We start from the raw sequence: 13,160 nt of genomic DNA on the forward strand, positions 1-13,160 counted from the left end.
TTATTGGTCATGCTGTGTGTGTGTGTGTGTGTGTGTGTGTGTGTGTGTGTGTGTGTGTGTGTGTCTGTGTGTGTGTCCTAGATTTCTGTCTGTCACCATGGGAATTGGCAGCTGTGACCACTAGCAGTGACAGCATGACACTTGAGGGACATTTATCAGGAGAAACCACTTGGTGTATGTACTTATCTTGCTGTCATTTTGCAGCCTTGGGTTTGGACAGTGGAAGTGTTGTACACAGCATATAGTACAGCCTTCCTATGGCTAATAGAAACATTTCCTTGCCTGGCAGACCTGTGGAGGAAATTTCTGTTAACACTACCTAACTGTTTCTACACATATTCACATATTCTTGGGTGAAATTATGCATACAGCTTACTACCAGTCCAGGGATTTGAACCATGCCTGTTTGTGCAAAAATGCACAACAAAGCTGCATTTCAACACAATAAGGTATTGAAGAACTGCTGTTTGTTGTTTGACTGTTTTCTGCCTAATAGTCTCTTGGTTGGACAATCTGACCTTGTAATTCTGACATTCATGCATGGCAGATAATTCTTGTACTGTGTATTAATACTTTGACATATAACAATCTGGAAAGCAATGGTTAACACTAAGCACTGCTGTAGGGGATACGGTATACTAGGTTACATATTGCTACTCAGAGATCAAATCTTGGTGCATGGAACATTTCATATAGTCGAGCTCCTGTTTTATAGCTCCACAATCTTTGTCAGATGAGCCTCAATTAAGTCATGCTATCAGAGCCATAGCTGCTGTGCAGAACCTGTAAACATTTAGATTCAAACCACCACATACCAAAGTAAACACACCAGTTTGGGATTTTTAGCTTTATTGAAGGGTACTGGCACTTTTGTTGATAGATATCCTGTACGTCAGTATTACTCTGCTAACATCTCATTTATTCATTACACACAATACACATTATAACCGACTGGCAGTTGACATTCTACCCCTTTCTATTTATTTGTCCTGAATGCTGCAAGCTAGATTAGTACTCACCAGCCTCCCAGTGCAGCCTTAGCAACCTGCTGGCATGGGCATATATGTTTGCAGCACTCTCATCTGCAGTTGTACAGGAGATAAAAAACATTTATGCATACCTATCAATCACATACACAGGCTGGACTTTGGTGAACACTAATTGAAACTGATACACACTTCTGGGACATTCTGTTCCCATGTGTCTTGTGTCCACTGGTCCAAGAACTCCCTCTTCCTACACTTGAGGTTAGTGAAATGGTGCCGGACCTGCTCACCAGTTTGAGGGATGTCAATAGCATTGGTAAAATCACATGCAAGATGGTCCCAGGCCTCAGCTTTGCATTGGGAGCCCTGGTACTGATCCTGCAGCAGTCTCTCCTCATGGTCTTTCACTAGGAGTCCAACCATGACCCTGGACTCCTGAATGCCCCAGCGTTGCACCTGAAAGTGTAAACCCTCTCCTACACCAGCCATAGTGCTTGTAAGGATGAGTTACAACTGGTTATGGCTGTATTCCCACTTGCAAGGTTTAAATAGAGCCAAATTCCCACCCTTTGCTGTCATTGGACCATTTTGAATATGCTGTGCTAAGCTAAGCGATGGGCAAACTCACTTTGCTAAGGTTAGCAGTGCTTAAAGGGATAGATGTTGAGCACTGCTTACCAATGTGCAAATCCGCTTAGCTGGGCTATTTATTGCTTAGCATTTACATTTCAGCAATGCTTACACCAGCTTAGCATAGCTGAGCACTACTTAGCATTGCTCAAATTTCATTTTATAGAGTATCAGAATTGTGAGATGGATTCATCATTACTGACATATTATAATTTTATGTTTACCTTCTATGACATCCCCTATGTGCTTTGATTAAATTATATTCTTGTGTGACTATACTGTATGAGGCACTTGTGTTTATATGGGGGTTTCTAGACTGACATCTCACTTTTGGACCTGCAACACTACCCTGGTTGAGAAAAAGTAGTTGCTACATAATTTAAGTTTACAAAAATAATTTTAACACTACTTTCCCCATAGAAAAATAAGTTTCCTGTCTTGGTACTGGAATCATGAACACCTGCATGTAAAGCCAGGACTCTAACCACTACACTACCTTGGCTTGGAAATTTCACCTGTATATTTGCATTTATCTGCTAGGAGATGTTTAAGCTATGCTAAGTGGATGGCCATAACACACACACCTGATTAGCTATGCTTAAACATTCCTTAGGCTTGAAAAAAAAAAGTTTAGATTATTTTTATATTATCATCCTATATAAGTAAGTCTTGTGGTGTTCTGACAACTCATTGAGGACTGCAATCGTGAAATAATGGCATTCATTTGGCTTTTAGGCTTTTATCCTTCAAGGACTCCTGCTAATGCATATCCTGTTATCTATGAACTTTCTAAGTGTGTGAGGGCAATTTTTCAGGCATGTCCTTTATTTATTATTTATTCCCCCCATCATTTGTGCCTTTGTCAACATGCACTGCTGTAAGGAAATATTGGCATACATTTGCTTTCAGACTTCTATCCTTCTGTAATTCATGCTAATGCTGACCTGTTCTCTATCAACTTTCTATGTTTGTGAGGGCTATATGTGTGTTTTGTCACTTTTGGGGGATTTATCCCCCATTATGTGTGCATTTGCACACATGTCTTGCTTTAGCAGGTTGCAGAAGTGTTGTACAGCACTTTAGAAAAGCAGGGTGTGTGTCACAGAACCTGTCACACACCCCCTGCATTGTTTTCTTCATGCCTATGTTCATTATCTCATTTCAGTGTCTGCGGACACTGAAATACTGGCATAATATTAGAGTAAATCTCTAATATTATGCCAGTTTGGCTTAGAAAGTGCTGCATGGCACTTTCTGAGTGTAAGGGGTATGTTCAGTGTCTGTGCACTACTTGGACATGACCCCTGCACTCATTCACGGTTTGTATCCATATAAGAAGTACAGCAGTGCTCCTTAATGAATATTCAAGGAGCATTGCTGTGCTAAATGGACATGAACCACTCTGTGCAAGAATAGTCTTATTCTTGCATGGAGTTTGTTGAATCCTGGGGGTTCTTTTACAATTTTAATGTGTTTCCCACAAACTGACATATGATGGGGCCTGCATTGCTAACGTGATCTTGTTTTTTTGCTTTCTTTCCTTCTTCTCAGAAAACATTTCAAGTCCTGTTTATATGAGTCATGCTAGACATAAGGAAGTGGTGGTGTTTTCTCATGCCATTAAGATAGAATGGCAGGACTGTGACACACTGTCATCTAACCCACCTTCTGTAACAGAGCTACTTCTGTGTTTCCCTGACTGATCCTCATGTATGTGTCTGTCAAGGTTTGTTCTATGTTATGAATAGATGTTAGCTACTTCCAGCAAAAGAAAGTATGTAAATAGCAGGCTTTTGTAAAGGGATTCTTTTGTAGTTTAAAAACAATTGACAGACCTTCTCCCACACACTCATGCTGAGGTGTGGAAATTCTCATGGCAGTAAATGATACTTGCTGTTTCATGTACAGGTGAGCAGTAGTACTCAAAAGGACTCCAAAGTAATTCCTTCTTCTACTTCCAAATACCTTTAGTGGGAAGTGTTTTTTTTTCTCTCATGAATGATGCAGAATTAAAATGCACTTTGCTAGTTCCTTAATTATTTTTGTCATCTTCACCCCCCTTTTTTCTATGTCATGTTTTTTATACTTTGGTAATCAGGAAAGTGCACTGGTCCCAGAACCCTTTTCAGCCACAACTCAGGCTACATTGGCAAAGATAATAACAAGTAATAAATGCACTTAGCAATACAAAGAAAAAAAAAATACTGACATAAATATATTGACAAAGATTGCATGTGTAACATGTAGCCATTGTGTGACAGTGAATAAGGAAAACTTTAATGACATTTAAGATTTACTAGAATGTATACATTAATAATGCCTAACTCTGCTATGTTAACTTTATTATAAATAAATTATATACACCCATATTGCACACACACACACACACACACACACACACACACACACACACACACACACACACACACACACACGCACACACACACACACACACACACGCAGACACACACACACACATATATATATATATATATATATATATATATATATATATATATATATATATATATATTTATTATAAAAATATGATCACCTCACAACAATCCAAGACTGCTCCAATCCACAAACAGACTACAAATTAAGACAATTAAAATTAACAATGTAGCCGGTGACTCCCTCTTTGCAAACTCTGCAGGCAAAGCATGGAACCTCCTTCCAGCTAACATTACTTTGCTCTCCTCCCTATCCCAATTCAAAGCTAAACTCAAACAACATCTGACACTAAACTGGCTTTGCCACTGTAACAAGCCTGGCTAACTCTCGCCATGAATGTATATAATCTATTAATCAAATTACTGTTATTTTTTCCCCTGACTGTTACCAGGGGTAACTCAAACTTGTGATATTGTCTATTTCATGTCTGCTTATGTCATTTGTAAATATCTCATCTGTAATATGTCTTCTTTGTTATTACTTATCTGTCTACCTTGGTAATATGCCTTCTTTGTTATTACTTATCTGTTTACCTTGGAGCTTTTCTCCCTGGGCCTCCACTGAAAATGGACATTAATCCAGTTGGACTATCCCGGTCAACAAATGTAAAATAAAATAAAAAAAAAAAAATATATATATATATATATATATATATATATATATATAGTTATTTATTTACTTATTTATTTATATAAATCTACTTTGAAATAATGAATTACCAAAAACCCAAACTGCAAAATATCAAGACCAGAATGTAAAACATTTTAAGAGGGAATAGGGAAAAATATGATGTAAAATCATGTATTTTATGCAAAATTCTGAATAGTTGAAACATATGCTGGTTAAATGGCTTGTGTTATAGTCCTTTGAAAAATATTTTCCCAGATCTTCTTAACATTGGTACTAGTTTCTGTAAGGAAAAAAAGTCAGTGTAAAGAATGGATAATAAACCTATCAGGATCATTAGAGAATGTATGTTTCTTTTTCAGATTTATGATGACACAGTAATAAAGGTACCAGCCAATGTACACTGCTTTAGCTGAACATTAGAAAAGGGGGAAATTAAATGTGTTGCTTTCCATTTTGAATCTACCTCATGATCTGGTTCTTCACATTGTAGTATATTAAAAAAGTACTGTGATACTGATTTCAGAAGATTTATGCCTCAGACTATTAGACATGTGCAGAACAGCATGCACAACTCATGGCTGACATCCTTTGCAACACTTTTAGATTACTGTGTGATATTAAAGCATGCTTGGCTTATCTACTTATGCAAACAGTTATTTTTAGAAATTATTTTATTTCATTGTTTAGGTTAGTTCTCAGTTATGGGTGCTTCTATTTTTGATAATTGTCTATGAAATTAGTGTTTTATGCATATTATAATGTCTGGCACAACCCTTCCTAAGGTAGCTGATTCTGAGCTTTTCCATTTCAAGAAGTAAACAAGTAAACCTGGCCTTACATGTCATACAGCAGAACAATGAAGCATTAAAAAGATGCAGGTGCACAGAGTGAGATATTTCACTTTATTTGAGCTGTTTTATGCATGTTGTTCAGTAATAATATTATCAACAGTAAAAGAGGATTGTCAGCATTCATCTCTGAGCCACTAATAGCAACAAATAAAATTATGAAAATAAAACCTCACAGCTCAAGGAAGCCATGGTGGAATGCTTAATTTTGCCAACATATGTCCTTTACTTGTAAGGCTCTAGTCCAGTTAGCTTACTCTTATACCTGAGCCATCAAAGTTCTATTTTTAATCCCCTCTCCACTATTTTCACCAGTGTTTACCTTTGTATTAAGTATTAAAGCACCTCCTAGGCCTCTCATGACATTCCTATTATGCATAGACTAGTAATGTATTTGATAAAGCTCTTTCCTACCTTTACCTTGAAAGATTCATTTATATCTTAATACAGTAAGGGGAGATTTATGAAAGCCTACAAGATAATTTTTACCATGTGTGTGTGTTGCAGCATGATGCACTTATGGGCGCAAAATGTTTTAAATTCAGTAAACTCTGTGTAGCAGCGTGCACTCATGCACAATTATGGAAACTTTTGTGGCATGCAAATTACAGCCTAGGTAGCTGAATTTTATGTTAATGAAGCAAATCAACATGGTGGGGTGATTCAACAACCTCTAAAGAAACCACGTAGACTCTGTGTTCGTGTTATCTGTGTATTCAGAAACTTTTTGAATACAGCCACAGAAAGGAGTCTACACAGAAGCAAGAGCAAGTAAAAGCTCTTAAAACTTGTACAGAACTGACCTCAACATGTAATCCCAAACATATTATTACCTAATTACACATTGTGGATGCTAGAATATCAGAGTTACAAAATAAAAAATACATTTTAAGCGCCATGACATAAATGCACCTTTGCTCCCCCACCCCAAAAGAAGAATGTAATTGTACATAATGCAGACTGCTAAAATGTTTGAACATCCTGAAACAGAGTATTATATTGTGCTGTAAGCATATGTAGTATCTAGCAGATATATGGGTGAAGTAATAGCCTCGTTTGTGTTTACAGCATTGTGCTCCCATGCAGTTTCTCTGCTGATGTGGCTACTAGCTATGTAGATTCCAGGCTGTCAGGAATGGGAAGATGCAAATTAGGGAAAAACCCATTGCTATCAACATGGTGAATATGCAAATTAGGTAAAAACTCATTGGAATTGCTGAATACCAAAAAATAGTAATCCCGTAGGAATATTCACTCCGTCTGGCACTTCCATGTTGTTTTTGTTTTCAATGGATGTCAACAGTGAGTGATGACATCAGGGGGGTGTGTGTCAGGTTACACTTTCAAAGTTGTATAGCTGGGTCTGTGGAGGGTGAAAGTGCATGTAAGCCATACCGCTGAACTATGCAGATTTTCTCAGAATATCCAGATTTTTTGCCTTATATTTTTAGTCTGTTTTTCATAAAATTGTGGTTTTCTGGGAAATTAGTGGCAAATCATTAAAGATTTAAGTTATGAAATAATGGCAGACATTTTAGTTTCAGACTTCATACCCTTCAGAAAAGTCATGCTAATACAAAATCTGTTATTCTATCAACTTTCTAAGTTTGTAAGAGCAATATTTAAAAATTGTCCCTCTTTTTGTGTCTTTGTCTTGCTTTTATCTATGGCTTTGTCCAGATTTCTTGCTATAAGACGTTGAGAGGTATGATGTAAGCTATGTACAAATCACAGGTTGTGTGTCATCCTTGGAAGTTTGTTGTAAAATGTGTCTTCTCTGTCTGTTTCAAATAATCTTTGTACAATTTTGATGTCCTCGTTTGCATAATGGTATGTGTAGCTCACCCATGGGAAATGGAAGCATGAACAACAGCTTTTGTTGTGCTTGTCATGTAAGTAGTCCTGTGGTATCACGAGTATGTGTAGGGCTAGGATTCATATGGGCCTGGGTTTGAGTACAAGGTGGGCAAGCTTTCCTTTTTATACTCCGTGTTTGTACAATATCATGGCAACACAGGAAAGTAATAAGAATTTTGCCGTGCTTACTTTATTTATGCACAGCTGCATGGGGGTGCATGGAGGTGCACATAGGGCACTGATGAGCAAGCAGCAGATATGTGTAATAGATGCTAAGCACAGTATATGCAGGTGAATTCTATTTTCATTAATTAATTCAACATGGTGCAGCTATTCAACATGCTATAAAGGATTCATGTAATCTCCAGTCTTGTTTTTCCTAAATACTTCAATACTTTTGGAGTAGAGACAAGAAAGTTTAACTGACAAAATGCTAGGGGCTGCTGCAGCTATTCTACATCTGCATGTACTACAGGCTGAAGTCAATGCTGCTGGTGCTGATGACAATAGGCCTAAGCCAAAAAGAACAGTGATCAGGCCCAGAGTAATTTATCATGTGCTACATGACCTGTAGATTGTAGAGTGCTACAGGTTGGGCAGAGACACCTTACAAGACCTCTGTGAGCTCTATCACCCTCAACTCAGAGCCAGAACCAATCAAGGGGAACCCATCCCAGTGGAAACTAAGGTATGTGTAGCCCTTAGAATCTTAGCTGCAAGTACTTTTCAATGACCAGCTTGGAACATGACGGGTGTGTCATAGGCATCAGAATCCAGGATCCTCTGTCAATTCCTGGATGCTATGCTCATACATGCCAGTGAGCAAATATGTTTTCCTATTGTTCTGAGGAGAGGGCTAGCAATATGCAACAGTTCTACTCTGTAGCACACTACCCTGAAGTACTGGGTGCGATAGATTGCAGTCATGTACACATCAAGACACCATCTGGTGAGCTGGGTAGAATCGACATGAACTACAAGGGATACCACTCCATCTACTGCCAAGTCATGTGCAATGCCCATGGAATAATCTTGAATGTGTGTGCTGACAACCCTGGCAGTTATCATGACTCCCAAATCTGGCACATATCACAGCTGTTTGCTTGGGGAGGCATCCCACAGGGCCATTTACTGGGGGGTGCTGGCGATGAACTGGGACCATGGATGATGACACCCATCAGAAGTGCACAAATACCCATGAAAGAATGCCATAATAAAGCACACACTCAAACCAGAAACATCATAAGGCATGTGTTTGGGCTGTTGAAGTCATGGTTCTGGTGCTTAGATACATCTGGTGGAACCCTGCAGTTTAATCCAGAGACATGTGCAGAAGTCTTCACAGTATATGATATGCTACTCAGTCTAATCTTGTGGAAACAACTACAGCAGGATCACCTAGAGGAATGGACACGCATCCCCCCAACAATGCCTAGGTCATCACAGCCAGAGTCACAGTCAGAGGATGGCTCAGAGGAGGAACCACCAGCTGCTGTTCCTGCAGGCAGAAGTAGGATTGCTCAGTATGCCCTTGCTTAATCTAAAAGACAATACATAGCACATCTGCTGACCACCTAGGTGCCTAGTATTGTTCTCCTACTCGCACACATAGTAAAATTGATGCCATGCAACTCACAACCTGTACCTCTGCATGTACTGGCTGTGCACTGCTTGCATTAGACAGAGTCATCAGTGAATTCAGAATGTGTCCACTGCTGCATTTTCAAGGTATGTCCTGAACCTAGAGTGTAGTTTTTGAATGATATTATGGCATATATTCCTGTATTTAGCAGGTTGGAATATTAATTAAGTAAATAGTGCAGTAGATTTGTGCAAAATATACTTTATCACGTGACAGTAAAGAGACATTTGGTTTACTCATATCTGTTCATTAGTAAGTACTAGGCCTCAGGTTTCAAAGAGTCACACAGTCCTGCCTCTGAAGTATACTTCTGCTCACTACATGGCCTTATTTTTGCACCAGACCTTTGTACTGTAAAATCTGTAAAGAAAGAAGTTAGACAGTACTAATACATATTGCAGTTTCTGACTTCACAACCCTACCCAAGATCAAACAACAGGCAGGAAGCAGAACAAGGAGGGTAACAAGGGCATCATATCCATGTTTGTGTCATAGCAGTACAACGTTGCTTACCCACAAAAGAACAGTCTATGTTTGTTTGTGACATAACAGTACATGAGCTCCACCCCAAGACCAGTGTAGCCTTACTTGTGCCATAACAGTAACTCAGCAATGGTACCTCCCAAAAGAACAGTATATGGCTGTTTGTGCTCTCCAACCTGGCCTTCACTTGCTAGCAAATGTATATTATATAACTCCCAGTTAATATCCACACACATTTAAAGGCCAAGGGTATTGATTGCCTTACACATTTGAATCTCTTACAGTACTACTCATTTAACTGATGAAGATCTCATAACAATGTACATTCTGATGCATTTGTTTGTGTGCGCAGACAAATAACTGCAGGTTTGGTTGTGCTTATGTGGCTTGAGAAAAGTGCAGCATTGCTGAAACCAGACCACCTAAGAAGCAGACAGGCAGACATAGTGACCGAATACATTCAATAAATACTTTTGGCCATTGGAAAAAACAAGCGTGGAGTAACTGTCACACATTAGCAAAGCAGCTTGCATTTGCAGACTGCTTACCTATGCACAAACAACTGTATCGAGTATGGGTGTACACTTAGTTAACCATAGTGCAAATCTGCTGTAAAATACACACCTTTCAACTGTTAAGATATTTGTAGAATGTCCTGATTTTTGCATTACATTTTTGCCCTGTTCCTCATAAAATTTGGTTTTCTGGCAAATAATTTGAAAATACTTGACTATTGAAGCCAGAAAACAATGACAGATATTTGAGTTTCAAAACTCATACTCTTCAGACAATTCACATTAATGCAAAACATTTTAATCTATGAACTGTATAAGTTTGTAAGAGCAGCATGTAACACGTGTCCCTATGTTTGGTCCTTTTTCAACAATTACAACCCTGGGGCCTTACTTGGATCCACCTACTCTCTTCTTCTCAATATTCTTGTTCCTTTTCTTAACAAATGACCTAGACCTTTCTAGATTTTTTTTAGTTACGTCCTCTTCATTTCTTTAAATAGACTAGTTATTAACTCTTATACTGATTATTACAGCTCCTACTTTTTGTTTTCCTTCTTTATGTCAACCTGTTTACTAATATATTATCTAACTCAGCTGCTATCTTTTATATGTTGTATTGCAACTACATTTGTATTGTATTAAGTGTTTTTGTATATTTAGCACTATGTTATGAACAAACGACCACTGTGATCATTCCCTGTTTTTTTTTCTTGCAATGTTTAACATACAAATTAATCTTTGTATAATGTGATTATATTTTTACTTCCTCGGAGCTTATCTCCCCGGGCCTCTACTGAAAATGGACATATATCCAGTTAGACTAGCCCGGTCAACAAATGTAAAATAAAAATAAATAAAAAATAATTTTCAACCCAGTGTGTATGGTTTTGTCCAGATTCCTGGCTATAAAAGGTTGAGAGGTATGGTCCAGTGTGCTATGGAAATGTATATATGAGTTCAGTACATGTGTTGGTCACACACCCACAAGCATTGCAACCCTGGGGTCTCAGTTTATTTTTTCCACACATATATCAACCTCATGATAAAGTGTAATTTATAAAGTTGTGTGCTCCTTCATGGACAGTGCCTGTTGGTGGTGCTCACAAACTTGCCCTGTTAAACTCAATCATCCAAATATGCTCAATAAGGGTACTTCTGTTGTTATACAGTTAGGCGTCTAAGCAGCCTAGTGTTATTAGACTATTAGCCTCATATGACACTATGACTCTATGTGCTTGTGCAGGCCTCCCAAGCTGTTCTTCCTCACATTGCCTGCTGATGTCATCTACTATAAGCTCAGCTGCACTTCTGTATAACTCAGACTTGTTCTGTGGCACTTGTGTTAAGTACCGTGTTCTGTAGTCTGTTCATTTAGATAGGTAAGGATTCTGATCTCACTTCAGTTGATGTGTGTGTGTGTGTGTGTGTGTGTGTGTGTGTGTGTGTGTGTGTGTGTGTGTGTGTGTGTGTGTGTGTGTGTGTGTGTGTCTCTAATCAACAGAATAGAAGTACTATCCTACACTTATTTCTCCAATGGCCTGGCTGGCTATTTTTTCAATAGCTGTTCATCCCTACACATTCATTCCATACCAGCCTCCCAAGCTGTTGTCTCTCACAGGGCCTGCTGATGTCTAGTATATGTTTACCTGCACACTTAAATAAGTCAGACTTGTGTTGTGGAGCATGCATTAAATACTGTGTTTTGTAGTTTGTCTACTTAGATAGGTAGGGGTTTAATCTCTGCAGTCAAGTGGGTGTGTGCAACTATAGGCAGCAGAGGATAACTGATATCCTACAGTTACCTCTCCCATGGCATGGCTGGCCATTTCTTTTTGATAGCTGATCATCCCTACACATTCATTCCGTATTGACCTCCCAAGCTATTGTCTCTCATATGACAAGCTGATGCCATCTACTATAAGTTCATCTGCACAGGTATATAAGTTAGATGTGTGCCGTGATGTGTGCATTATGTACTGCATTATGTAGTCTGTCTACATAGATAGGTAGGGGTTCTATTCTCACTACAGTCAACTGTGTGTGTGTGTGTGTGTGTGTGTGTGTGTGTGTGTGTGTGTGTGTGTGTGTGTGTGTGTGTGTGATTGAGCTTTAACTTACTTACTTATATTACTGAGAACATTTTTCACCAGCAGGTAGGACACATATCTGGTCTCAACAGACACTGCTGATGTAATCAGCTATAAAGGTTTGTTGGACACAATGCAAGTCAGACATGTGCCGTGACACATGTGTTACATTCAGTGATCTGTAGTCTGTGTACTTAGATAGGTAGGGGTGTTATTCTCATTGTAGTCAACTGTGTGTGTGTCAGTCAGCTCTAAATTGATATTACAGACAGCAATTTACACCAGCAGGTGGGACACTGTTATTCCCATATGCTCAACAGACAATGCTGATGTCATTGGCTATATCAGAGTATTGTATATGCATGTATCTCACTAGGACATGATCAGTGGCCTGGATGTGAGGCAGACATCACATCATGCAATACAAGACAAGATTAAAGTGGCGTGTTTTAATCTGTGCACAATACTTCATGGCATGGTTTGCAGGCTCTATGTCAGCTTGATGATAAAATCCTGTGTGGTCTCCTGCAGATGCATGTTTCTGGTGACCTACATGCAACTGAGAACATGATGCTGTACTGTTCTGATGAGATTTTACTACAGTGCTGTCATGAAATCCAGTTAGCTGAATGTGATGGCCTGACTTATAATGTGTACTACACATTTGTACTGGATAATCAATAAACAGAACAGTTAGAAAGTAATGAGACACATTGCAGTTGTTGACCTCACAACCCTTACAAGAGAATGCTATCCACTGTACAACTTGGCAAGGCAAATATAATTCACAGGTACAATTATCATTTAAACAACACAAATGTAAATATACAAAGCAATAATATAGCTAAGCACCCTGTGCATCCCTGAATCCAAAAGAGGGAAATCAAGGATGTGGTACAGTTAGCACTTGCACAAAGTGTTGTGGAAGGGGAGGGTAGGAGGCCTAGACTGACAACACAGATTGCTGAGTGTGTGTGAGTAAGAATGGGGAAGCAGGCAGGCTGAACCATGTAACTCTTATGTGTATG

This window comes from Protopterus annectens, chromosome 8.part0, assembly GCF_019279795.1.
Source record: "Protopterus annectens isolate FY-2018-M chromosome 8.part0, PAN1.0, whole genome shotgun sequence".
Classification (NCBI taxonomy): domain Eukaryota; kingdom Metazoa; phylum Chordata; order Ceratodontiformes; family Protopteridae; genus Protopterus; species Protopterus annectens.